Raw genomic sequence first — 26,004 nt, 5'->3', positions numbered from 1 at the left:
TGTATTATGCCGGGCGCACCTCCCCGCAGGCAGAGCTGTAGCGGCGGTGGAAGGAGAAAATACTGCGGCGCGATCCTGAGGGTTCTACCAGCAGTCCTGCACCCATAGTGAATATGCGCTGTGCGCCAGGCACCGCTCGCACACACCTAGTTACGGCTCTGCCCTGTAGTATGCCCCCAGTAGTAATGCTCCCAGTAGTAATGCCCCCAGTAGTAAGCCCCCTTGTAGTTTGCCCCCAGTAGCTTAACACCTTGTAATTAGCCCCCCAGTAGTTTACCCCCTTGTACTTTGACCCCAGTAGTTAGCCCCCGAGTAGCTTGCCCCCAGTAAATACACACACACATGTTAAAAAAAACCCACCATACTCACCAAGCCCCGCTCCCGCGTCCGACCGCTGTGGTCCTTCCACCGTCCGCTCCTGAGCTCTATGAGACGTCATGAAGTCTCTCCCATAGCGCGCACTGACAGAGCCGGAAACCGGAGCTCAGTAGTGAGCTCCTGCCTCTGGTTGCCGCTGTGGCGAGAGAGCCGGGCGGCCGCTGGTAACACAATCTCAGTGGGCGCCCGGCATCTCCCTGCCCCTTTCTGGCTTACTCTAACCACTTGCGCTTTCTTTCAAAGTCAGGCAGGGTCGGATTAGGAACTTAAAGTGGCCCTGGAAAAATGTGTAGAATTGGCCTCACATGGGCAGCACCAGAGGTATACCATGTAGCAATGGCGGCAGCACCACCCCTCACGTGTCAACAAACAAAACAGGTCCCACATGCACATCGGCCCACAGAGGATTTCTCCTGCTACAGCAGCCATCTAGTAGCCAAGGCTCCACCCCTCTTACAGGCCCCACACCCTCAACTGCTACCCCTGGATAGGGTAAGTTAGGAAAAGTATCCTATCCCTTATTAAAAGCTTATCTTATATCCCTTCTCCGATCTCTGCACCTTTCTGTCCTCTCCAGCTCTTTCCAGAAACCCTTCATCACCTCATCACTGCCTCCCTTCCAATACCTGTGTGCACAATTTCTTCCTCTCCTTCCTCCACTGTCTGCTCCATGCCACATTTTTCTATGCCTGTTTCCTTGATTCTCTTATTGTGGACATTATGCGTGTAAGGGGCACCACTATTATCTGTGGGCATTATGTGTAAGGGGCACTACTACTCTGGGAATTATGTGTAAGCAGCACTACTGCTGTGGGCATTATGTGTAAGCAGCTCTACTGCTGTGGGCATTATGTGTATGAGGGCCACTGTTACTGTGGGCATTATATTTAAGCAGCTCTGCTACTGTGTGCATTATGTGTATGAGGGTCATTGCTACTGTGGGAATTATGTGTAAGCAGCATTACTGCTGTGGGCATTATGTGCAAAAGGGACTCTACTACTGTGGGAATTATGTGTAAGCAGCACTATTACGGTGTGCATTATGTGTAAGCAGCACTGCTACTGTGGGCATTATGTGTATGAGGGCCACTGTTACTGTGGGTCTAAGCAGCACTACTGCTTTGGGCACTATGGGGGTAATTCAGATCTGATCATAGAAGTGCTAAATTTGCAGCGATCCTGTCTGAATTAGGCCTCATGTGCATAAGGGACACTACTACTGTGTCAGGGGCAGCAGCGCAACGCGCCGGCTCCCGGCCGTTGCTAGGCAGCGGGGTCGGGGCGTCACTTCCCCCCCTGGCAACCAGGGACGCCAGGCGACCGCCCTGCACTGCGATCCCGGCTGTTGCTAAGCAGCCGGGACGCTGTGCGCCCAGGGACAGGTGGAATAATCAGGGTCCGGGGGGCTGGGCTGCTGGGTCTCCTCTCATTGGTCTGCAGAGCCTTTTTATTGGAGCCATGACCGCGCATCCCCGCCGGTGATAGCTTCCTGTGGAGCCTGTCTTCCTGCCTCTGGTGTGTCCCTGCTTCCAGCTGGTGAACTCCGGTATCTGGTGGCCAGTTCCCCGAGTTCGGTCTGAGGGATCATTCCCTGCTTTTCTCCTGCTTTGCCGTCCAGTGGAGTGGTCCGGTAGCTGAAGCTTCAAGGTTCTGGTCATTTCCTCTCGCGGTGTCTGCCGCACTTTATGGCAGAAGCCGCATTTTCTTTATCTGGTTCTGGTTGTGTTATTCCTGCGGAGGCTTCCGCATTGCTGTCCTCGCCTTATTACGAGGGGTTCGTATTTGGCAGTTAGGCTGCGTTATTTTGGTTTCCTGTGGTTACTGGCGGCCGCGCCGTACATAAACTAGTTGTTTATTTTCTGTATCCTTCTCTTTTGTAATCATATCAGTATTAGTTAGTTTTCCCCTTGTTCTCTCTGTCTCGGTTAACGCCTTGTCACCAATTAAGACCGGGGGGCATCAGAGTTTGGGCGGACCCAATTCGCCCATTCAAACGCGGCTGCCGTGGGCACAAGAACCTTAGGCGTTAATCGACCACTGGAGAGGACAACGGAGTCAGGGATTTTGTTAGGTGTAGCTGCGTATCCCATTTCTGCTGCAGCTTCACGCATTTGTACCCGGAACTCTTCTGTTGCCACCCAATCTCCAGGGTTCTGAGTACGTAGAACATAACATACTGTGGGCATTATGTGTAAGCAGCACTACTACTGGGGGCATTATGTGCATCAGGGACACTACTACTGTGGGAATTATGTGTAAGCAGCACTACTGCTGTGGGAATTATGTGTAAGCAGCATTGATCTGTGGGCATTATGTGTATAAGGGACACTACTGCTGTGGGAATTATGTGTAAGCAGCATTGATCTGTGGGCATTATGTGTATAAGGGTCACTAATGCTGTGGGTATTATGCGTATAAGGGGCACTACTGTGGGCATTATGTTTATAAGTGGCACTACTACTGTGGGCATTGTGTGTGTAAGCGGTACTACTACTGTGTGTATTATGTGTATAAGGGACAATACTACTGTGGGCATTATGTGTATAAGGGACACTACTACTGTGTGCATTATGTGTAAGGTGCACTAATATGTGTCGTAAAGTGAATAAGGGTCACTACTATATGGTGTATTATGAATCAGGAGTACTACTTGAGGTGTAATGTGAACAAGATTGTGCTACTGTGTTGTGTCATTTGAAGTGCAGGTACTATTGTGTGGCCAGGCCCCTTCCTTGTGTGACCACTCCCCATCTCTGCGCCATCCCTTTACAATGTGTGGGAGGGAGGGCACAAATTTATAGTTGTGCAGGGGGCTGCCAAACACCCTAGCACCGGCCCTGATTACATATGACATTGCCAGACAAGTGGTTCTGCCAGCAAGGGATTCTGGGAAATTACCTTTCCTTGACTATATTCACTACAGAAAAGAAGTTAAAAAAATACAACCCTGTTTGACTTGAGAAAACAATGGGAAAAAATAAATTATCTTGCTCATCATATACTATTTTAATGATTAAAAATTAAATATGTACCTGACGGTCCTAAAATCCCACACATTTGTTTTTATTATCTTCATCCACAGTCATATCAGTTCTCTATTGGAGGCAACGTGCTTCCTCGGTTCACTTGGAGGAGTGGCATAATTGTGCCAGGTTGGTGGCACAAATGTCCTAATAGCCTGAGAAGATGTAGCTAATTGATTTAAATAATAAAAAAAAAGGTTTCTAATGAACTACTGTATAATGCCTGTGGTGCTCATTGAGCTCCCTCTAGTGGTAGTTTGTGTATATACATGGCAGAATAATCTTCCTACTACAAGTGAAGTGAAAAGTGTATGTTCAGGATAATGGGAGATTTCTAGACACCAAATATAAAAGTCACACTGGCAGCAATCTGCCTCCACCATTCACATTATCTTCATGCAGCAATTGTACTGCAACTGGGAAGTATCAGGGACAAGTCCTAATACTCTGCTATACGTGCCAGGCTCTGTTCTTGGCCTCTTTCTGTTCTACCGTTATACTTCCTTCCTGAGTGAGCTCATCAGCTCCTCTGGCCTCCAATATCGGGGGGTAATTCAGACCTGATCGCAGCAGCAATTTGATAGCAGTTGGGCAAAACCATATGCATACCTCCCAACTGTCCCGATTCTTGCGGGACAGTCCCGTTTTTTTGGGGCTGTCCCACCCACGGGCCACAGTGTCCCGCGGTGGGGGGGGGGCAGTTGGGAGTCTCTGTCTCTTGCTGCCCTGCTTAGCAGAGCAGCGGTGAATAGACGCTGTGCGCATGCGCACAGCGTCTATTCAGGGGAGACAGGAGGAGAGGGGGCATGCCAGCAGCTCACAGAGCGCTGGGCATGCCCCCCTCAGTGATGAAAATGTGGGCGTGGCTAGCGATCGTGGGTCCTCCCGTGAAGCCACACACCCTTTTCACAGACCACACCCCTTTTCGGGAGTGTGCGCGGCAAAGCCGCGCGTGTGTCCCTCCTTAGACCATAGGAAAGTTGGGAGGTATGCATGTGCACTGCAGGTGGGGCAGATGTAACATGCGCAGAGAGAGTTAGATTTGGGTGGGTTATTTTGTTTCTGTGCAGGGTAAATACTGGCTGCTTTATTTTTACACTGCAATTTAGAGTGCAGATTGAACACACCCCACCCAAATCTAACTCTCTCTGCACATGTTACATCTGCGCCCCCCCCCCCCCCCCCTGCAGTGCACATGGTTTTGCCCAACTGCTAACAAATTTGCTTCTGCGATCAACTCTGAATGACCCCCATCATCTCTAGGCTGATGACACTCAGACCTTTCCTCCGCAGACCAGTACTCGCTCGTATCTCCAGCTGGACACTTTGCTATTTCTTCTTGGATTTCCCATACCTGCCTTTGGATAAAGACGCTCTGTTGTGCGTTGAAACGCGTTAAGGACACAGGACCTACTTGCAATTCTCCCCGGCAGAATCTTCTTCCACACCCAGCGTCTGTTTCACTGCATCCAGCAGCGCAGCACCGGGGGCTCATTTGGCACAGCCGATAACATCTGCAACACATAGTGAGAACGGCAGCTTTTGGACACCCAGCCGCTTTCACCTTCAAGACTCGGCTTGAGCTGCAACCAACGGAACCGGCTTTTCCAACTGAGCGCTCCCAACACGGGGATCAGCGCTCACAGCAGCGCCACAGACACCATACGGGCTAACCATCTCTGAGGGCGCCCAGCAGCCGTGATCACTCATTGCCTCCGCTGGCACACCGGAGGTACACCACTGGGGCGCCCACACCAAGTCACATGTAGTGACCAACGTACCAGCACTGCACATCCCGATCCCGCTGGCTGTGAGACACTGGGCTCTAGACACCAAGCCCTACACCAGTGTCCGGCTCCTATTACCATCCATCCCAGGTGCTATATACGCTGTGCTGCACCATCATCTGGGAACCAAGGATCCCACATATATATGTGAGTGAATTGAACATTTAGAACCTCCTATTTTCATTTTCATTTCTGTGCTTCATTTTAAACCCGTGATGAATGACTGCACCACTTATCAAACATCAGTTGCGGTGCTCAGTGCACGACTGCATCTACTTACCAAAAGCACAGCCAGTATATGATATATTGGTGGTCATTCCAAGTTGATCGCAGCCAGCAACTTTTAGCTGCTGCTGCAATCAATAGTCCACGCCTGTGGGGGAGTGTATTTTAGCTTAGCAGGGCTGCGATCGCTTGTGCAGCCCTGCTAAGCTAAAAAAAATTCAAGCAGAACTAGACTAGGCCTGGACATACTTACCCTGTGCGACGATCTCTGCGATGATGGGCTCGGCTTTGACGTCACGCCTCCGCCCTATGTTCTGCTGGACACGCCTGCTTTATATTCACCACTCCCCGAAAACGTCTCCAAACGGTCCGGATCTGCCCTGGCACGCCTCCGTCCTGTCAATATTCTTTGCGGTCCGTCCTGAGACAGCTTTCTTCTTTAGACGCAATGTAACTCGCCGGGCAACGTCGCGCACGCGCACAGCTGCCACCGCGCATGCGCATTCCGCACCCGTTCGCACCGCAGCGATAAATCGATGCGTGCGAACGGGTTGGAATGACCCCCATTGAGTCCTAATTAGGCTCATTGATGTGGTATGGATATTAAGGTTGCCCAGTTCTATTAATATATACATTTTTACTGAAGTGCATATTGTTTGTTACATGGATATTGGCTCCCGGGAGTTTTGTGATAACATTGTATAATAATTTTTTACTAAAAACAAATAAAGAATTTTTTTTTAAACATATTCTCTATGTATTATTAAGCGCCACTTGGAATATCTATTTGTGGATTTCCAAGTGCCTGCTTAAACTTAACATGTCTAAGACTGGTTCGTTGGGTCGACAGTCATTAGGGTGACCACTGTTGGTCAACAGTGACTAGGTCGACACCAGAAATAGGTCGATGTGGTCATTAGTTCGACATGGAAAAGGTTGACGTTTTTTTTTTTTTTTTTTTTAAACAGTGTAGTTTTCTTTGTAAAGTGACCGGGTACCACAATTAGTGCACCGTTTCCCCTTGCATGGTGAGCGATCTTCGGGCACAGGTTACTATCCCTATCATAGTCCACGTGGATCGTAAAGTATGAAAAACTTTAAAAAATGGGGAAAAAAGTGTGAAAAACTCTTGTCAACGTTTTCATGTGTCGACCTTTGCCATGTCGACCAATAGTGGTCAACCTAATGACTGTTGAACTAACTACTGTCGCCCTAAAGAGCAGATACCCTAAGACTGAGCTGATCATCTTCCCACCCTCCCGAATATCGTCACTTCACTCCCCTCCTTTCCACTTCCTATCAGTAACATCACCATCTCCTCCATCCGGCAAGTCCACAGCCGACGGCCTCTGTCAGTGCAGAGAGAGCAGCCGGGGGCTTCCCAGCTGCTCAGGTAGCGCGGGCCACGCTCCCAAAATGACTAAAACAGGGGTCACTAGGTCCTGCCCCCTGGAACCGAGGCCCCACAAAGGGCCTAATTCAGTCCTGATCACTGGGCTGCTAAATTTACTGTCCTGCATTCAGATAGTCGCCGCCCAAGGGGAGTGCAAATTCACCCGTGCAAGTGTGCGATTGCATGCGTACGCCGTGTGAAAATGTCCCTCAGTCAGCGGACAGCTGCAAATCCGTTCCCATCACATTCACCTTCGAATGATTTTTCCACTTACTCCTCTAGTGCAATCACATCAGGCTGATCGGGGACGGAGCTGACGTCAGACACCCTCCCTGAAAACGCTTGAGCACGCCTGCGTTTTCCCTGACACTCCCAGAAAACGGTCAGTTACCACCCACAAACGCCCTCTTCCTGTCAATCAGCTTGCGGATGGCTGTGCGATAAAAATTTTCACACCAGCTTGTTGCTGTTCGGCGATGCCTGTTGTTGTTTGTCGACGCGCCTGCGCATTGCGGTGCATACGAATGTGCAGTCATTCGATAATCGTCTGCTGTGCAAAAAAGCACAGCAGCGATCGGGTCTAAGGGGGTCATTTCGACCTGATCGCACGCTAGGATTTTTCGCTGCGCTGCGATCAGGTCACTACTGCGGATGCGTATGCACCACAATGCGCAGGTGCGTCGTATGGGTACAAAGTGGAGCGTTGCTGAGTGATGGATTTAACGAAGAATCCATTCGTACGGGTGATCGACTGACAGGAAGAAGGCGTTTGTGGGCGGCAACTGACCGTTTTCTGGGAGTGTTTGGAAAAACGCAGGCGTGTCCAAGCGTTTGCAGGGCGGGTGTCTGACATCAATTCCGGACAAAAATAGGCTGAAGCAGAGCCGTAACTACGGTATCCGGACTCCAGATCGACAGCAAAAAGGTCGACAATCCTTAGGTCTTCGCCAATTGGTCGACAAACCTTAGGTCGACATGGACAAAATGTCGACAGGAACAAGGTCGACATGGACAAAATGTCGACATGAGTTTTTCACAGTTTTTTTCTTTTTTGGAACCTTTTCATACTTAACGATCCACGTGGACTACGATTGGAACGGTAATCTGTGCCGAGCGAAGCGGTAGCGGAGCGAAGGCACCATGCCCGAAGCATGGCGAGCGAACGCGGTGCACTAATTAGGGTTCTCGGTCACTCTACGAAGAAAACGACACAAAACAAACAAAAAAACTCATGTCAACCTTTTTCCATGTCGACCTTGTTCCTGTCGACCTTTTGTCCACATCGACCTAAGGCGTGTCGACCAATTAGGTTGACCTTTTTGCTGTCGATCCTGAGTCCCAGACCCGTAACTACGTGTGTGCTAGGTGTGCCTTGCACACAGTGCAGTCGCCCTGAGGGCGCAACGGCCAGCATTCCATGTCAGCGGCTTGTAATGAGTCAAATTGACGCATTACAAGCCACCTGTGCTGTGTGCGCGGAGGAGAAGAGGAGAGGAGCAGCTCCGGCTTCAGGGGAGGACCCGGAGGAGGGAGGGGGACTGGAGCCGCAGCAGCGCTATGTAATTGGTAGTGGCGCTGCTGCAGCAGTCCCTCATCCCAGCATTCACAGCGGCGGTGGCCAGCCAATGCGGAAGGAGAGGGACTGCTGCAGCAGCGCCACCACCAAGTACACTGCGCTGCTGTGGCTCCCGAGTCCCCTCCCTCCTCTTTCTTCTCCCCTGCCCGGGATCTGCCTGACTATATGCACCGAGGAGCCTTAGCCAGCGGGGAGAGATGGTAAGTATCTATCTATCTGTCTATCTATCTATTCTGTCTGCCGTAATGTGTAAAAAGGGGCACACTGCCTGCCGTAATGTGTAAAAAGGGGGATGCTGTCTGCCGTAATGTGTAAAAAGGGGACGCTGTCTGACGTAATGTGTAAAAAGGGGACGCTGTCTGCCATAATGTGTAAAAAGGGAGACGCTGTCTGCCGTAACGTGTAAAAAGGGGGATGCTGTCTGCTGTAATTTGTAAAAAAGGGATGCTGTCTGCCGTAATGTGTAAAAAGGGGGATGCTGTCTGCCGTAATGTGTAAAAATGGGGACGCTGTCTGCCGTAATGTGTAAAAATGGGGACGCTGTCTGCCGTAATGTGTAAAAATGGGGACGCTGTCTCCGTAATGTGTAAAAGGGGGACGCTGTCTGCCGTAATGTGTAAAAAGGGGACGCTGTCTGCCGTAATGTGTAATGTACCATGGGGTTTATACCAAAGCATCCAATCGGGCGGGAGAGTGCGGATGACTCTGCAGCACCGACTGAGCAAACGCTAGGTCCTCATCAGCCAGGGTATCAGACTTGTAAAATTTAGCAAAAGTGTTTGACCCCGACCACGTCGCCGCTCGGCAAAGTTGTAAAGCCGAGACGCCTCGGGCAGCCGCCCAAGAAGAGCCCACCTTCCTAGTGGAATGGGCCTTAACCGAATTTGGTATCGGCAATCCAGCCGTAGAGTGAGCCTGCTGAATCGTATTACAGATCCAGCAAGCAATAGTCTGCTTTGAAGCAGGAGCGCCAATCTTATTGGCCGCATACAGGACAAACAGAGCCTCTGTTTTCCTAATTCTAGCCGTCCTGGCTACATACATTTTTAAGGCCCTGACTACGTCCAGGGATCTGGAATCCTCCAGGTCACCAGTAGCCACAGGCACCACAATAGGTTGATTCATATGGAACGACGAAACCACTTTAGGCAAAAATTGCGGACGTGTCCTCAATTCAGCTCGATCCACATGAAAAATCAAGTAGGGGCTCTTGTGTGAGAGAGCCGCCAATTCTGACACTCGCCTTGCTGATGCTAAGGCCAACAACATGACCACCTTCCAGGTAAGAAATTTCAACTCAACCTTGTTAAGCGGTTCAAACCAGTGTGATTTTAGGATCTGCAACACCACGTTCAGGTCCCATGGTGCCACTGGAGGCACAAAAGGGGGCTGGATGTGCAGCACTCCCTTTACAAACGTCTGGACTTCTGGAAGAGAAGCCAATTCCTTCTGAAAGAAAATCGAGAGGGCCGAAATCTGTACCTTAACCGAACCTAATTTCAGGCCCATATCCACTCCTGTCTGTAGGAAGTGGAGAAGACGACCCAAATGAAAATCTTCCGTAGGTGCATTCTTGGTCTCACACCAAGACACATACTTTCGCCAAATACGGTGATAATGTTTTATCGTCACCTCCTTCCTAGCCTTTATTAAAGTAGGGATGACCTCTTCCGGAATCCCCTTTTTTGCTAGGATTCGGCGTTCAACCGCCATGCCGTCAAACGTAACCGCGGTAAGTCTTGAAATACACAGGGCCCCTGCTACAACAGGTCTTCCCTTAGAGGAAGAGGCCAGGGGTCTCCTGTGAGCATCTCTTGTAGATCCGAGTACCAAGCCATTCGAGGCCAGTCTGGGACAACGAGTATCGTCTGTACTCTTCTTCGTCTTATGATCCTCAACACTTTCGTGATGAGAGGAAGAGGAGGGAACACGTAGACCGTGTCGAACACCCACGGTGTTACCAGTGCGTCTACTGCTACTGCCTGAGGGTCCCGAGACCTGGCGCAATACCTCCAAAGTTTTTTGTTGAGGCGTGACGCCATCATGTCTATTTGAGGAGTTCCCCAAAGACGTGTTACGTCTGCAAAGACTTCTTGATGAAGTCCCCACTCTCCTGGATGGAGATCGTGTCTGCTGAGGAAGTCTGCTTCCCAGTTGTCCACTCCCGGAATGAAGACAGCCGACAGAGCGCTTACATAATTTTCCGCCCAGCGAAGGGTCCTTGTGGCTTCCGCCATTGCGACTCTGCTTCTTGTCCCGCCTTGGCGGTCCACATGAGCCACTGCTGTGACATTGTCTGATTGAATCAGAACCGGAAGGTTTCGAAGAAAACTCTCCGCTTGTCGAAGGCCGTTGTAAATGGCCCTGAGTTCCAACACATTGATGTGTAGACAGGACTCCTGGTCTGACCAAAGACCCTGAAAGGTCTTTCCCTGTGTGACCGCTCCCCATCCTCGGAGGCTCGTGTCCGTGGTAACCAGGATCCAGTCCTGAATCCCGAACCGGCGACCCTCCAGCAGGTGAGCACTCTGCAACCACCACAGGAGGGACACTCTGGTTCCTGGGGACAGAGTTATTTTCCGATGTAAATGCAGATGGGACCCAGACCACTTGTCCAGAAGGTCCCATTGAAAAGTCCTTGCATGGAACCTTCCGAAGGGAATGGCCTCGTAGGCCGCCACCATTTTCCCCAGAACTCAAGTGCATTGGTGAACTGACACCCTTTTCGGTTTTAGCAGGTCTCTGACCATGTTCTGGATGTCTTGGGCTTTCTCTATTGGGAGGAAGACCTTCATTTGTTCCGTATCCAGTATCATACCTAGGAACGGTAGACGAGTTGTCGGAATCAACTGTGACTTCGGTAGATTTAGAATCCAACCGTGTTGCTGGAGCACTCTCAGAGAGAGCGCCACACTGCTCAGTAATTTCTCTCTTTATCTCGCTTTTATCAGGAGATCGTCCAAGTATGGGATAATTGTGACTCCATGCTTGCGCAGGACCACCATCATTTCCGCCATTATCTTGTTGAAAATCCTTGGGGCCGTGGAAAGTCCAAACGGCAACGTCTGAAATTGGTAATGACAATCCTGTACAGCGAATCTCAGGTATTCCTGATGGGGGGCATATATGGGGACATGAAGGTACGCATCCTTTATGTCCAGAGACACCATAAACTCCCCCTCCTCCATGTTGGCTATTATCGCTCTGAGTGATTCCATTTTGAATTTGAATCTTTTTATGTACAGGTTTAGGGATTTCAGATTCAAAATCGGTCTGACCGAACCGTCCGGTTTCGGGACCACAAATAGGGTTGAGTAGTAACCTCTTCCCTGCTGGTGCAGGGGAACCTTGATTATCACTTGCTGTATACACAGCGTTTGAATTGCAGCTAACACTACATCCCTTTCCGATGTGGAAACTGGTAGGGCCGACTTGAAAAATCGGCGCGGGGGCACCTCCTCGAATTCCAGTTTGTAACCCTGTGAAACTATTTCCAACACCCAGGGATTCAGGTCCGATCTGACCCAGGCCTGACTGAAAAGTCGAAGACGTGCCCCCACCGATGCGGACTCCCTCAGGGGAGCCCCAGCGTCATGCTGTGGGATTTGGAGCAGCCGGGGAGGACTTTTGTTCCTGGGCACCTGCCGAAGTAGGTGCTCTCTTGCCTCTGCCCTTACCTCTGGCGAGGAAAGAGGATCCCCGACCTCTTTTGGACTTATGCGACCGAAAGGACTGCATCTGATAAGGTGTTGCTTTCTTTTGCTGTTGGGGAATATATGGTAAAAAAATTTGATTTACCTGCTGTAGCTGTGGAAACCAGGTCCGTCAGCCCATCCCCAAACAATACCTCACCCTTATAGTGTAGTACTTCCATATGTTTTTTGGAATCCGCATCACCCGTCCATTGGCGAGTCCATAAGGATCTTCTCGCGTAGATAGACATGGCATTGGCCCTAGAAGCTAGCAATCCAATGTCCCTTTGAGCATCCCTCATAAACAAGACTGCGTCTTTTATATGGGCTAGAGTTAGGAATATAGGGGTATATGCAATTGTGGTCGAATTCCCGAAATTGTCGAATTTCGGGTCATTTTCGACCCAAAAAAAAAATTCCCCTATGCAATCCAGTGCTTTCCGACCAAAAAACGGACTTTCAAAATTCGACTTTTTGAAATTCGAATTTTTGCAAATTCGACTTTTCTGCAATGATACAAGTGCTGCAATTCGACCAAAGCATATTCAATTCAAGTTTTGAAATTCGACAGCAGTGCTTTTAGACAGCAAATTCGTCATTTTCAATCCGCCACACTTTGGAGGGTGAAAACAAATAAAAAAATTTTAAACATGTTTTTTTTGGTGTTTTTTTTTTTGGGAATAGCAGATCTATTTATATTAGAAGGGATTAGGTACTTTTTTTTTTTTTTGGGGAGGCACAAATATTATTTATATATTTTTTAAAATATTATTATTTTTTTTTTTTTTTTTTTTAATGCTGGAAGGGTAAAATCATAAAAAAAAATGGCGTGGGGTCCCCCCTCCAAAGCATAACCAGCCTCGGGCTCATTGAGCTGGTCCTGGTTCTAAAAATGCGGGGAAAAAATTGACAGGGGATCCCCCGTATTTTTAAAACCAGCACCGGGCTCTGCGCCTGGTGCTGGTGCCAAAAATACGGGGGACAAAAAGAGTAGGGGTCCCCCGTATTTTTAACACCAGCATCGGGCTCCACTAGCTGGACAGATAATGCCACAGCCGGGGGTCACTTTTATGCCGTGCCCTGCGGCCGTGGCATTAAATATCCAACTAGTCACCCCTGGCCGGGGTACCCTGGGGGAGTGGGGACCCCTTCAATCAAGGGGTCCCCCCCCCCAGCCACCCAAGGGCCAGGGGTGAAGCCCGAGGCTGTCCCCCCCCATCCAATGGGCTGCGGATGGGGGGGCTGATAGCCTTTGTGATAATAAAAAGATATTGTTTTTTCCAATAGTACTACAAGTCCCAGCAAGCCTCCCCCGCAAGCTGGTACTTGGAGAACCACAAGTACCAGCATGCGGGAGAAAAACGGGCCCGCTGGTACCTGTAGTACTACTGGGAAAAAAATACCCAAATAAAAACAGGACACACACACCGTCGACAGTAAAACTTTATTTCATACGTCGACACACACATACTTACCTATGTTCACACGCCGACATCGGTCCTCTTCTCCATGTAGAATCCACGGATACCTGTAAAGAAAAGTTCAAAATACTCACCTCAACCATGGTCCAGAGATAAATCCACGGACTTGGCAAAATAAGAAAACGCAAATACCCGCACCAAAAACGGACTGAAAGGGGTCCCATGCTGACACATGGGACACCTTTCCACGAATGAGACCTGTCAGTGACAGCTGTCACTGACAGGTCTCTAAGCCAATCAGGAAGCGCAACTTCGTTGCGCTCACCTGATTGGCTGAGCGCTGTCTGCACTGTGACAGCGCATCGCACAGCTCCCTCCATTATATTCAATGGTGGGAACTTAGCGGCTAGCGGTGAGGTCACCCGCCGGTCAGCGGCTGACCGGCGGGTGACCCCACCGCTACCCGCAAAGTTCCCACCATTGAAAGTAATGGAGCGGCTTTGCGATGCGCTGTCACAGTACAGACAGCGGACAGCCAATCAGGTGAGCGCCACGGAAGTAGCGCTTCCTGATTGGCTGAAGGGACGTCAGTGACAGGAGTCACGTGATGTCCCGGCATTCGGGAGAAAGGGGTCTTATGTGAAAACATTGGACCCCTTTCTAGTCCGGTATGGATCGGTGTTCGGTTTGTTTTTTTGCCAAGAACGTGGATTTACCTCTGGACGTGGATGTACCTCTGGACGCTGGAAGGTGAGTATAATTTTTTCACAGGTACCCTCGGATCGTCGGCGACCGTGGCAGTCGGCGTGTCAACATAGGTAAGTATGTGTGTGTCGGCAGTATGTAATAAAGTTGTACAAGTCACGGTGTCTGTGTCCTGTTTTTATTTGGGTATTTTTTTTCCAGTAGTACTACAGGTACCAGCGGGCCCGTTTTTCTCCCGCATGCTGGTACTTGTGGTTCTCCAAGTACCAGCTTGCGGGGGAGGCTTGCTGGGACTTGTAGTTCTAATGGAAAAAACAATATCTTTTTATTATCACAAAGGCTATCAGCCCCCCCATCCGCAGCCCATTGGATGGGGGGGGACAGCCTCGGGCTTCACCTCTGGCCCTTGGGTGGCTGGGGGGGGGGACCCCTTGATTGAAGGGGTCCCCACTCCCCCAGGGTACCCCGGCCAGGGGTGACTAGTTGGATATTTGATGCCACGGCCGCAGGGCACGGCATAAAAGTGACCCCCGGCTGTGGCATTATCTGTCCAGCTAGTGGAGCCCGATGCTGGTGTTAAAAATACGGGGGACCCCTACTCTTTTTGTCCCCCGTATTTTTGGCACCAGCATCAGGCGCAGAGCCCGGTGCTGGTTTTAAAAATACGGGGGATCCCTGGCCAATTTTTCCCCTGCATTTTTAGAACCAGGACCAGCTCAAAGAGCCCGAGGCTGGTTATGCTTTGGAGGGGGGACCCCACGCCATTTTTTTTTTCGGGTTTTTCACGTTTTTTACCGTTTTTTAAAATCGCGGCAAAATCCGCCAAATCGGCCGATTTTCGCCCGCGATTCTGGCGAATCCGTTTTTCATTGAATATGGTGAATCCCGGCAGGCACCTGCCGGGATTCACCTGGCGAATTTGGTCGAATTAAAAAACGGCGATAATTGCCGCGAATTCGACCGCAATTGCATATACCCCATAGTATCCTTATCCATAGTATCAAATTGATCTGTCAGCTCATCTGTCCAAGCTGCAATTGTGCTACACACCCATGCCTACGCAATCGTCAGTCTTAGCACAGCACCCGTATGAGAATAAATACCCTTTAAGGTAGTTTCTTGCCTGCGATCTGCAGGGTACTTAAGGGCCGCTGTGTCAGGAGACGGTAGCGCCACTTTCTTGGACAAGCGCGTCAGGGCCTTGTCCACAGTGGGGGGTAATTCCCAAATCTCCCTGTCCTGCTTAGGGAAAGGGTATGCCATATAAATTCTTTTGGGGATCTGCGGTCTCTTTTCCGGAGTCTCCCAAGCTTTTCCAAAGAACTCATTTAATTCATGAGATGTGGGAAAATTAATAATCTGTTTCTTTTCCTTAAACATGTGTACCCTTGTGTCGGGGACCGAGGGTTCATCCACAATATGCAACACATCCCTTATTGCCACAATCATACACTGAATAGTTTTAGTCACCCTAGGGTGCAATTTTACTTCGTCATAGTCGACACTGGAATCAGAATCCGTGTCGGTAGTAGTGTCTTGTGTTAAGGGACGCTTTTGAGACCCCGACGGGCCCTGTGAGTCGGTCCAATCTGAGGATTGACCGCCTGATGTCCCCCCTAAACCAGCCTTATCAAGCCTTTTGTGTAAAGATGTCACACTTGCATTCAATATATGCCACATGTCCATCCAATCTGGAGTCGGCACAACCGACGGGGACACACCACTCATTTGCTCCACCTTTTTCCTCAATACTCACCCGGCTTCTATCTTCGGCATCTGTGAGGAGGACGGCGGCGCGGCTCCGGGACGAACCCCAGGTGAGATCTGTGTTCCGACTCCCTCTGGAGCTAATGGTGTCCAGTAGCCTTAGAAGCAGTGCCCAACTTGACAAGCCAGCTCTGCTTCTCTCTCCTCGGTCCCACGATGCAGGGAGCCTGTTGCCAACAGGACTCCCTGAAAATAAAAAACCTAACAAAATACTTTTTCCACAGAAAACTCTGGAGAGCTCTCTGCAGTGCACCCATTCTCCTCTGGGCACAAGATCTAACTGAGGTCTGGAGGAGGGGCATAGAGGGAGGAGCCAGTGCACACCCATAGTCAAAGTTCTTTTTAGGTGCCCTATCTCCTGCGGAGCCCGTCTATACCCCATGGTCCTTACGGAGTCCCCAGCATCCTCTAGGACGTAAGAGAAAGGGGCTTTACCTGGTGTAGTGGCGCTACTGTGCGGCGTAATTTGAATAATGGAGACGACTGTGCACTGTAGTATGAATTGGCATTATTTTGTGGCCACACCGCTTCCCCATGAAGCCACGCCCCTATATTTTTTGGGCACGCCTATGGCGCGGTCTGCCCCTATTTTACATGAGGGCGGGGTGCCAATGCCGTTTCTTGCACACAGCGCTAAAATGCCTAGTTACGGCAAAAATACACTCCCCCATAGGCAGCGACTATCTGATCGCAGCGCTGCAAAAAATAGCTAGCGAGCGATTAACTCGGATTCGGAATGACCCCCTAAATCTGGCCCATAGTTCAACACTGGTTACATCACACAGCTACATACCCTCCAGCTGGACCTTTTTGGCAGGTACAGTACCTTTTTTTATGGTCTGTACCGATTTTTGGCTCTCCAAACTTCAATTGAAAGTATAGGAAAAGGGGCGTGGCCACATCCACTTTACCTGTTGTCACGCCCCCTTTTCTAATTCGTAGCGATTTTTCTGTGCAAAATGTTGGAGGGTGTGCAGCTATAGCACAGGGCTCACATCCAGTGTTGCCAAGTCTGCTTAAAACAAGTGGAATTGGGCTTCGTTTTTTTCAAGTTGCTGTTTATTTTTTACAGTTGCGGGGGAGGAGTCATCGCTGCAGGAAAGAGGATTCCGCACAGGTAAAGTATATAAAGTGTGAACTGGAGAGGGTGGGGTTAACATGGGGTAAATAGAGCATGTATGGGGTGTGAATGGAGGAGAGGGCATGTGTTGGGGCAGTGTAATAGTGTGAACTAGAGGAAAGGGAGGATCAATATAAGAGGGAGGGTGATTATAATTTAATTTAGCAATTGTGAATTGAAGGGATATTGCATGTGCATGGTTAGCTATGGGGTACTCTTTTCAGAACAGAGAAAGAGAAGAGTATATATATATATATATATATATATATATAAATATGTAGAAAGAATAGAGGCGGCACTCACGCAGACTTTTGCAGGTGTAGAAAGGTCAGTTTAAATGTACATTAAACTGACCTTTCTACACCTGCAAAAGTCTGCGTGAGTGCCGCCTCTATTCTTTCTACATGCATATGAGGTAATACCTCTGGGAGGGCACAGCAGCTTCTATACCTTTACAGAGGAGTGCCGGGACTTTCTGTGCATATATATATATATATATATATATATATATATACACACATATACATGTGTGTGCAAGGCCGGATCTAGGGGGGGCGAAGGGGGCGACCGCCCCCCTAATACAGTCATAGCCACGCCCACATTTGAGCAGCAGAAAGCTCTCCGGGGAGAGCATGAGGCAGAACGATGTACTGCAGCTTATACCACAGAAGCACAGAGGAGCCAGGAGAGCAAGGGTTACAGAGCATTTGCCCCTCACTTGCTGGTGTGTGGGTACTAGGGCTAATAAATACAATTACCCCATAGCACAGTCATATGTACATAGAACAATCACAAAGCTCTATCTCAGTCTCACTCAAAAAGTTCAGTCAGAATTGAGAGAGGAGGAGTTAGGATTGCAGATGGGAGGAGTCAAGATTAAACAGTAAACCGCCCCCCCTAAAGAAAAGTCTAGATCCGTCCCTGTGTGTGTGTGTGTACATGTTATGTTTTAGAGAAAATGCCTTGTCCTGCGTTACTAGTCCTGTAATACATTGCATTGTCCTGCGTTACTAGTCCTGTAATACGTTGCACTGTTCTGCGTTACTAGTCCTGTAATACACTGCATTGTCCTGCGTTACTAGTCCTTTAATACATTGCATTGTCCTGCGTTACTAGTCCTGTAATACATTGCACTGTCCTGTAATACATTGCATTGTCCTGCGTTACTAGTCCTGTAATACATTGCATTGTCCTCTGTTACTCTTCCTGTAATACATTGCATTGTCCTGCGTTACTAGTCCTGTAATACATTGCATTGTCCTGCGTTACTAGTCCTGTAATACATTGCACTGTCCTGTAATACATTGCATTGTCCTGCGTTACTAGTCCTGTAATACATTGCATTGTCCTCTGTTACTCTTCCTGTAATACATTGCATTGTCCTGCGTTACTAGTCCTGTAATACATTGCACTGTCCTGCGTTACTAGTCCTGTAATACATTGCATTGTCCTGCGTTACTCTTCCTGTAATACACTGCATTGTCCTGCGTTACTAGTCCTGTAATACATTGCACTGTCCTGCGTTACTAGTCCTGTAATACATTGCATTGTCCTGCGTTACTAGTCCTGTAATACATTGCACTGTCCTGTGTTACTAGTCCTGTAATACATTGAATTGTTCTGCGTTACTAGTCCTGTAATACATTGCATTGTCCTGCGTTACTCTTCCTGTAATACATTGCACTGTCCTGCGTTACTAGTCCTTTAATACATTGCATTGTCCTGCGTTACTAGTCCTGTAATACGTTGCACTGTCCTGCGTTACTAGTCCTGTAATACGGTGCACTGTCCTGTGTTACTAGTCCTGTAACACATTGCATTGTTCTGCGTTACTAGTCCTGTAATACATTGCATTGTCCTCTGTTACTCTTCCTGTAATACATTGCATTGTCCTGCGTTACTAGTCCTTTAATACATTGCATTGTCCTGCGTTACTAGTCCTGTAATACGTTGCACTGTCCTGCGTTACTAGTCCTGTAATACATTGCATTGTCCTGCGTTACTAGTCCTGTAATACGTTGCACTGTCCTGTGTTACTAGTCCTGTAATACATTGCATTGTTCTGCGTTACTAGTCCTGTAATACATTGCATTGTACTGTAATACATTGCATTGTTCTGCGTTACTAGTCCTGTAATACATTGCATTGTCCTCTGTTACTCTTCCTGTAATACATTGCATTGTCCTGCGTTACTAGTCCTGTAATACATTGCATTGTCCTGCGTTACTAGTCCTGTAATACGTTGCACTGTCCTGTGTTACTAGTCCTGTAATACATTGCATTGTTCTGCGTTACTAGTCCTGTAATACGTTGCACTGTCCTGTGTTACTAGTCCTGTAATACATTGCATTGTTCTGCGTTACTAGTCCTGTAATACATTGCATTGTACTGTAATACATTGCATTGTTCTGCGTTACTAGTCCTGTAATACATTGCATTGTCCTCTGTTACTCTTCCTGTAATACATTGCATTGTTCTGCGTTACTAGTCCTGTAATACGTTGCACTGTCCTGCGTTACTAGTCCTGTAATACGTTGCACTGTCCTGCGTTACTAGTCCTGTAATACGTTGCACTGTTCTGCGTTACTAGTCCTGTAATACACTGCATTGTCCTGCGTTACTAGTCCTTTAATACATTGCATTGTCCTGCGTTACTAGTCCTGTAATACATTGCACTGTCCTGTAATACATTGCATTGTCCTGCGTTACTAGTCCTGTAATACATTGCATTGTCCTCTGTTACTCTTCCTGTAATACATTGCATTGTCCTGCGTTACTAGTCCTGTAATACATTGCATTGTCCTGCGTTACTAGTCCTGTAATACACTGCACTGTCCTGTAATACATTGCATTGTCCTGCGTTACTAGTCCTGTAATACATTGCATTGTCCTCTGTTACTCTTCCTGTAATACATTGCATTGTCCTGCGTTACTAGTCCTGTAATACATTGCACTGTCCTGCGTTACTAGTCCTGTAATACATTGCATTGTCCTGCGTTACTCTTCCTGTAATACACTGCATTGTCCTGCGTTACTAGTCCTGTAATACATTGCACTGTCCTGCGTTACTAGTCCTGTAATACATTGCATTGTCCTGCGTTACTAGTCCTGTAATACATTGCACTGTCCTGTGTTACTAGTCCTGTAATACATTGAATTGTTCTGCATTACTAGTCCTGTAATACATTGCATTGTCCTGCGTTACTAGTCCTGTAATATGTTACACTGTCCTGTGTTACTAGTCCTGTAATACATTGCATTGTCCTGCGTTACTAGTCCTGTAATACATTGCACTGTCCTGCGTTACTAGTCCTGTAATACATTGCATTGTCCTGCGTTACTCTTCCTGTAATACATTGCATTGTCCTGCGTTACTAGTCCTTTAATACATTGCATTGTCCTGCGTTACTAGTCCTGTAATACGTTGCACTGTCCTGCGTTACTAGTCCTGTAATACGGTGCACTGTCCTGTGTTACTAGTCCTGTAATACATTGCATTGTTCTGCGTTACTAGTCCTGTAATACATTGCATTGTCCTCTGTTACTCTTCCTGTAATACATTGCATTGTCCTGCGTTACTAGTCCTTTAATACATTGCATTGTCCTGCGTTACTAGTCCTGTAATACGTTGCACTGTCCTGCGTTACTAGTCCTGTAATACATTGCATTGTCCTGCGTTACTAGTCCTGTAATACGTTGCACTGTCCTGTGTTACTAGTCCTGTAATACATTGCATTGTCCTGCGTTACTAGTCCTGTAATACGTTGCACTGTCCTGCGGTCCGTCCTGAGACCGCTTTCTTCTTCAGACGCGATGTAACTCGCCGGGCAACGTCGCGCACAGCGGCCACCGCGCATGCGCATTCCGCACCCATTCGCACCGCAGCGATAAAACGCTGCGTGCGAACGGGTTGGAATGACCCCCATTGAGTCCTAATTAGGCTCATTGATGTGGTATGGATATTAAGGTTGCCCAGTTCTATTAATATATACATTTTTACTGAAGTGCATATTGTTTGTTACATGGTTATTGACTCCCGGGAGTTTTGTGATATCATTGTATAATAATTTTTTACTAAAAACAAATACAGAATTTTTTTTTAAACATATTCTCTATGTATTATTAAGCGCCACTTGGAATATCTATTTGTGGATTTCCAAGTGCCTGCTTAAACTTAACATGTCTAAGACTGGTTCGTTGGGTCGACAGTCATTAGGGCGACCACTGTTGGTCAACAGTGACTAGGTCGACATAGGAAATAGGTCGACGTGGTCATTAGTTCGACATGGAAAAGGTTGACATTTTTATTTTTGATTTCTCTGACGTCCTAGTGGATGCTGGGAACTCCGTAAGGACCATGGGGAATAGACGGGCTCCGCAGGAGACTGGGCACTCTATAAGAAAGATTTGGTACTATCTGGTGTGCACTGGCTCCTCCCTCTATGCCCCTCCTCCAGACCTCAGTTAGATTTCTGTGCCCGGCTGAGCTGGATGCACACTAGGGGCTCTCCTGAGCTTCTAGAAAGAAAGTTTAAATTAGGTTTTTTATTTTACAGTGAGATCTGCTGGCAACAGACTCACTGCAACGAGGGACTAAGGGGAGAAGAAGCGAACCTACCTGCTTGCAGCTAGCTTGGGCTTCTTAGGCTACTGGACACCATTAGCTCCAGAGGGATCGACCGCAGGTCCCGTCCTTGGTGTTCGTTCCCGGAGCCGCGCCGCCGTCCCCCTTACAGAGCCAGAAGCAAGAAGAGGTCCGGAAAATCGGCGGCAGAAGACATCAGTCTTCACCAAGGTAGCGCACAGCACTGCAGCTGTGCGCCATTGCTCCTCATACACACTTCACACTCCGGTCACTGAGGGTGCAGGGCGCTGGGGGGGGGGGCGCCCTGAGCAGCAATAAAAACACCTTGGCTGGCAAATATATCACAATATATAGCCCCAGAGGCTATATATGTGGTAATTACCCCTGCCAGAATACAGAAAAAAGCGGGAGAAAAGTCAGCCGAAAAAGGGGCGGAGCCATCTCCCTCAGCACACCGGCGCCATTTTCTCTTCACAGTGTAGCTGGAAGACAGCTCCCCAGGCTCTCCCCTGTAGTTTTCAGGCTCAAAGGGTTAAAAAGAGAGGGGGGGCACTAAATTTAGGCGCAATATTGTTTATACAAGCAGCTATTGGGGAAAATCACTCAGTGATAGTGTTTATCCCTACATTATATAGCGCTCCGGTGTGTGCTGGCATACTCTCTCTCTGTCTCCCCAAAGGGCTGTGTGGGATCATGTCCTCAGTCAGAGCATTCCCTGTGTATGTGCGGTGTGTCGGTACGGCTGTGTCGACATGTTTGATGAGGAGGCTTATGTGGAGGCGGAGCAGATGCCGATAAATGAGATGTCGCCCCCTGTGGGCCGACACCAGAGTGGATGGATAGGTGGAAGGTATTAACCGACAGTGTCAACTCCTTACATAAAAGGCTGGATGACGTAACAGCTATGGGACAGCCGGCTTCTCAGCCCGCGCCTGCCCAGGCGTCTCAAAGGCCATCAGGGGCTTAAAAACGCCCGCTCCCTCAGATGGCAGACACAGATGTCGACACGGAGTCTGACTCCAGTGTCGACGAGGTTGAGACATATACACAATCCACTAGGAACATCCGTTACATGATCCCGGCAATAAAAAATGTGTTACACATTTCTGACATTAACCCAAGTACCACTAAAAACAAAAAAGGGTTTTATGTGTGGGGAGAAAAAGCAGGCAGTGTTTTGTTCCCCCATCAAATGAGTGAATGAAGTGTGAAAAAGCGTGGGTTCCCCCGATAAGAAACTGGTAATTTCTAAAAAGTTACTGATGGCGTACCCTTTCCCGCCAGAGGATAAGTTACGCTGGGAGATATCCCCTAGGGTGGATAAGGCGCTCACACGTTTGTCAAAAAAGGTGGCACTGCCGTCTTAGGATACGGCCACTTTGAAGGTACCTGCTGATAAATAGCAGGAGGCTATCCTGAAGTCTGTATTTACACACTCAGGTACTAGACTGAGACCTGCAGATAGTGCTGCTGCAGCGTGGTCTGTAACCCTTTCAAACAGAGATACTATTTTGCGAACATAAGACGTCGTCTTATATATGAGGGATGCACAGAGGGATATTTTGCCGGCTGGCATCCAGTATTATTGCAATGTCCATTCTGTCAGGAGGGTATTAGAGACCCGACACTGGACAGGTGATGCTGACTTTAAAAGGCACATAGAGCCTTATAAGCGTGAGGAATTGTTTGGGGATGGTCTCTGGGACCTCGTATCCACAGCAACAGCTGGGATGAAAATTTTTTTACCTCAGGTTTCCTCACAGCCTAAGAAAAGCACTGTATTATCAGGTACAGTCCTTTCGGCTTCAGAAAAGCAAGCGGGTCAAAGGCGCTTCCTTTCTGCACAGAGACGAGGGAAGAGGGAAAAAGCTGCACCAGTCAGCCAGTTCCCAGAATCAAAATTCTTCCCCCGCTTCCTCTGAGTCCACCGCATGACGCGGGGGCTCCACAGGCGTAGCCAGGTACGGTGGGGGGCCGCCTCAAAAATTTCAGCGATCAGTGGGCTCGCTCACAGGTGGATCCCTGGATCCTTCAAGTAGTATCTCAGGGGTACAAGCTGGAATTCGAGGCGTCTCCCCCCCCGCCGTTTCCTCAAATCTGCCTTGCCGACAACTCCCTCAGGCAGATAGGCTGTGCTAGAGGCAATTCACAAGCTGTATTCCCAGCAGGTGATAGTCAAGGTGCCCCTACTTCAACAAGGACGGGGTTACTATTCCACACTGGTTGTGGTACCGAAACCGGACGGTTCGGTGAGACCCATTTTAAATTTGAAATCCTTGAACACATACATTAAAAAATTCAAGTTCAAGATGGAATCGCTCAGGGCGGTTATTGCAAGCCTGGAGGAGGGGGATTACATGGTATCCCTGGACATCAAGGATGCTTACCTACATGTCCCCATTTACCATCCTCATCAGGAGTACCTCAGATTTGTGGTACAGGATTGCCATTACCAATTCCAAACACTGCCGTTTGGACTGTCCACGGCACCGAGGGTCTTTACCAAGGTAATGGCAGAAATGATGATACTCCTTCGAAAAAAGGGAGTTTTAATTATCCCGTACTTGGACGATCTCCTTATAAAGGCGAGGTCCAAGGAGCAGTTGTTGGTCGGAGTAGCACTATCTCGGGAAGTGCTACAACAGCACGGATGGATTCTATACATTCCAAAGTCACAGCTGGTTCCTACCACACGCCTACTGTTCCTGGGGATGGTTCTGGACACAGAACAGAAAAAAGTATTTCTACTGCAGGAGAAAGCCAAGGAGCTGTCATCTCTAGTCAGAGACCTCCTGAAACCAAAACAGGTATCGGTGCATCACTGCACACGAGTCCTGGGAAAAATGGTAGCTTCTTACGAAGAAAAATTCCATTCGGCAGGTTCCATACAAGAACCTTTTACTGGGACCTCTTGAACAAGTGGTCGGGATCGCATCTTCAGATGCATCGGCTGATAACCCTGTCTCCAAGGACCAGGGTATCTCTACTGTGGTGGCTGCAGAGTGCTCATCTTCAAGAGGGCCGCAGATTCGGCATACAGGACTGGGTCCTGGTAACCACGGATGCCAGCCTTCGAGGCTGGGGGGCAGTCACACAGGGAAGAAACTTCCAAGGACTTTGGTCAAGTCAGGAGTCGTCCCTACACATAAATATTCTGGAACTGAGGGCCATTTACAATGCCCTAAGTCTGGCAAAACCCCTGCTTCAAAACCAACCGGTACTGATCCAATCAGACAACATCACGGCAGTCGCCCATGTAAACAGACAGGGCGGCACAAGAAGCAGGATGGCGATGGCAGAAGCCACAAGGATTCTCCGATGGGCGGAAAATCACGTCTTAGCACTGTCAGCAGTGTTCATTCCGGGAGTGGACAACTGGGAAGCAGACTTCCTCAGCAGACACGACCGACACCCGGGAGAGTGGGGACTTCATCCAGAAGTCTTCCAACTGTTGGTAAACCGTTGGGAAAGGCCACAGGTGGACATGATGGCGTCCCGCCTAAACAAAAAACTAGATATTGCGCCAGGTCAAGGGACCCTCAGGCAATAGCTGTGGACGCTCTAGTGACACCGTGGGTGTACCAGTCGGTTTATGTATTCCCTCCTCTGCCTCTCATACCAAGGGTACTGAGAATAATAAGAAAACGAGGAGGAAGAACGATACTCGTGGTTCCGGATGGGCCAAGAAGAGCTTGGTACCCAGAACTTACAGAAATAATATCAGAGGACCCATGGCCTCTACCGCTCAGACAGGATCTGCTACAGCAGGGGCCCTGTCTGTTCCAAGACTTACCGCGGCTGCGTTGGACGGCATGGCGGTTGAATTCCGGATCCTAAAGCAAAAGGGCATTCCGGAGGAAGTCATTCCTACGCTGATAAAAGCCAGGAAAGAAGTAACCGCAAACCATTATCACCGTATTTGGCGAAAATATGTTGCGTGGTGTGAGGCCAGGAAGGCCCCAACAGAGGAATTTCAGCTGGGTCGTTTTCTGCACTTCCTACAGTCGGGAGTGACTATGGGCCTAAAATTGGGTTCAATTAAGGTCCAGATTTCGGCTCTGTCGATTTTCTTCCAGAAAGAACTGGCTTCACTGCCTGAAGTTCAGAGTTTTGTAAAGGGAGTGCTACATATTCAGCCCCCTTTTGTGCCTCCTGTGGCACCTTGGGATCTCAACGTGGTGTTGAGTTTCCTGAAATCACATTGGTTTGAGCCACTTAAAACTGTGGATCTGAAATATCTCACGTGGAAAGTGGTCATGTTATTGGCCTTGGCTTCGGCCAGGCGTGTGTCTGAATTGGCGGCTTTGTCATGTAAAAGCCCTTATCTGATTT

The 26,004-nt window shown here is 48.7% G+C and overlaps 1 protein-coding gene across 6 annotated transcripts in view; it reads left to right on the top strand.

Annotated features, from left to right (window-relative positions):
- Window positions 1-26,004, top strand: part of TMEM218 (transmembrane protein 218) — a 150,870-nt gene that overhangs the window by 95,819 nt on the left and 29,047 nt on the right. For 4 of the 6 annotated variants that reach the window (XM_063943763.1, XM_063943760.1, XM_063943762.1 and 1 more), the window contains one exon: window positions 17,040-17,084. The exons of the other annotated variants lie outside the window; for them this stretch is intronic. The gene's annotated coding sequence lies outside the window, so the exon portion shown is untranslated. The remainder of the gene's footprint in view (window positions 1-17,039; window positions 17,085-26,004) is intronic. 6 annotated transcript variants of the gene reach the window in all.

This window comes from Pseudophryne corroboree, chromosome 10, assembly GCF_028390025.1.
Source record: "Pseudophryne corroboree isolate aPseCor3 chromosome 10, aPseCor3.hap2, whole genome shotgun sequence".
Lineage (NCBI taxonomy): Eukaryota > Metazoa > Chordata > Amphibia > Anura > Myobatrachidae > Pseudophryne > Pseudophryne corroboree.
The sequence above is the reverse complement of the archived record's forward strand: the minus strand, read 5'-3'. Positions and strand labels throughout refer to the sequence as shown.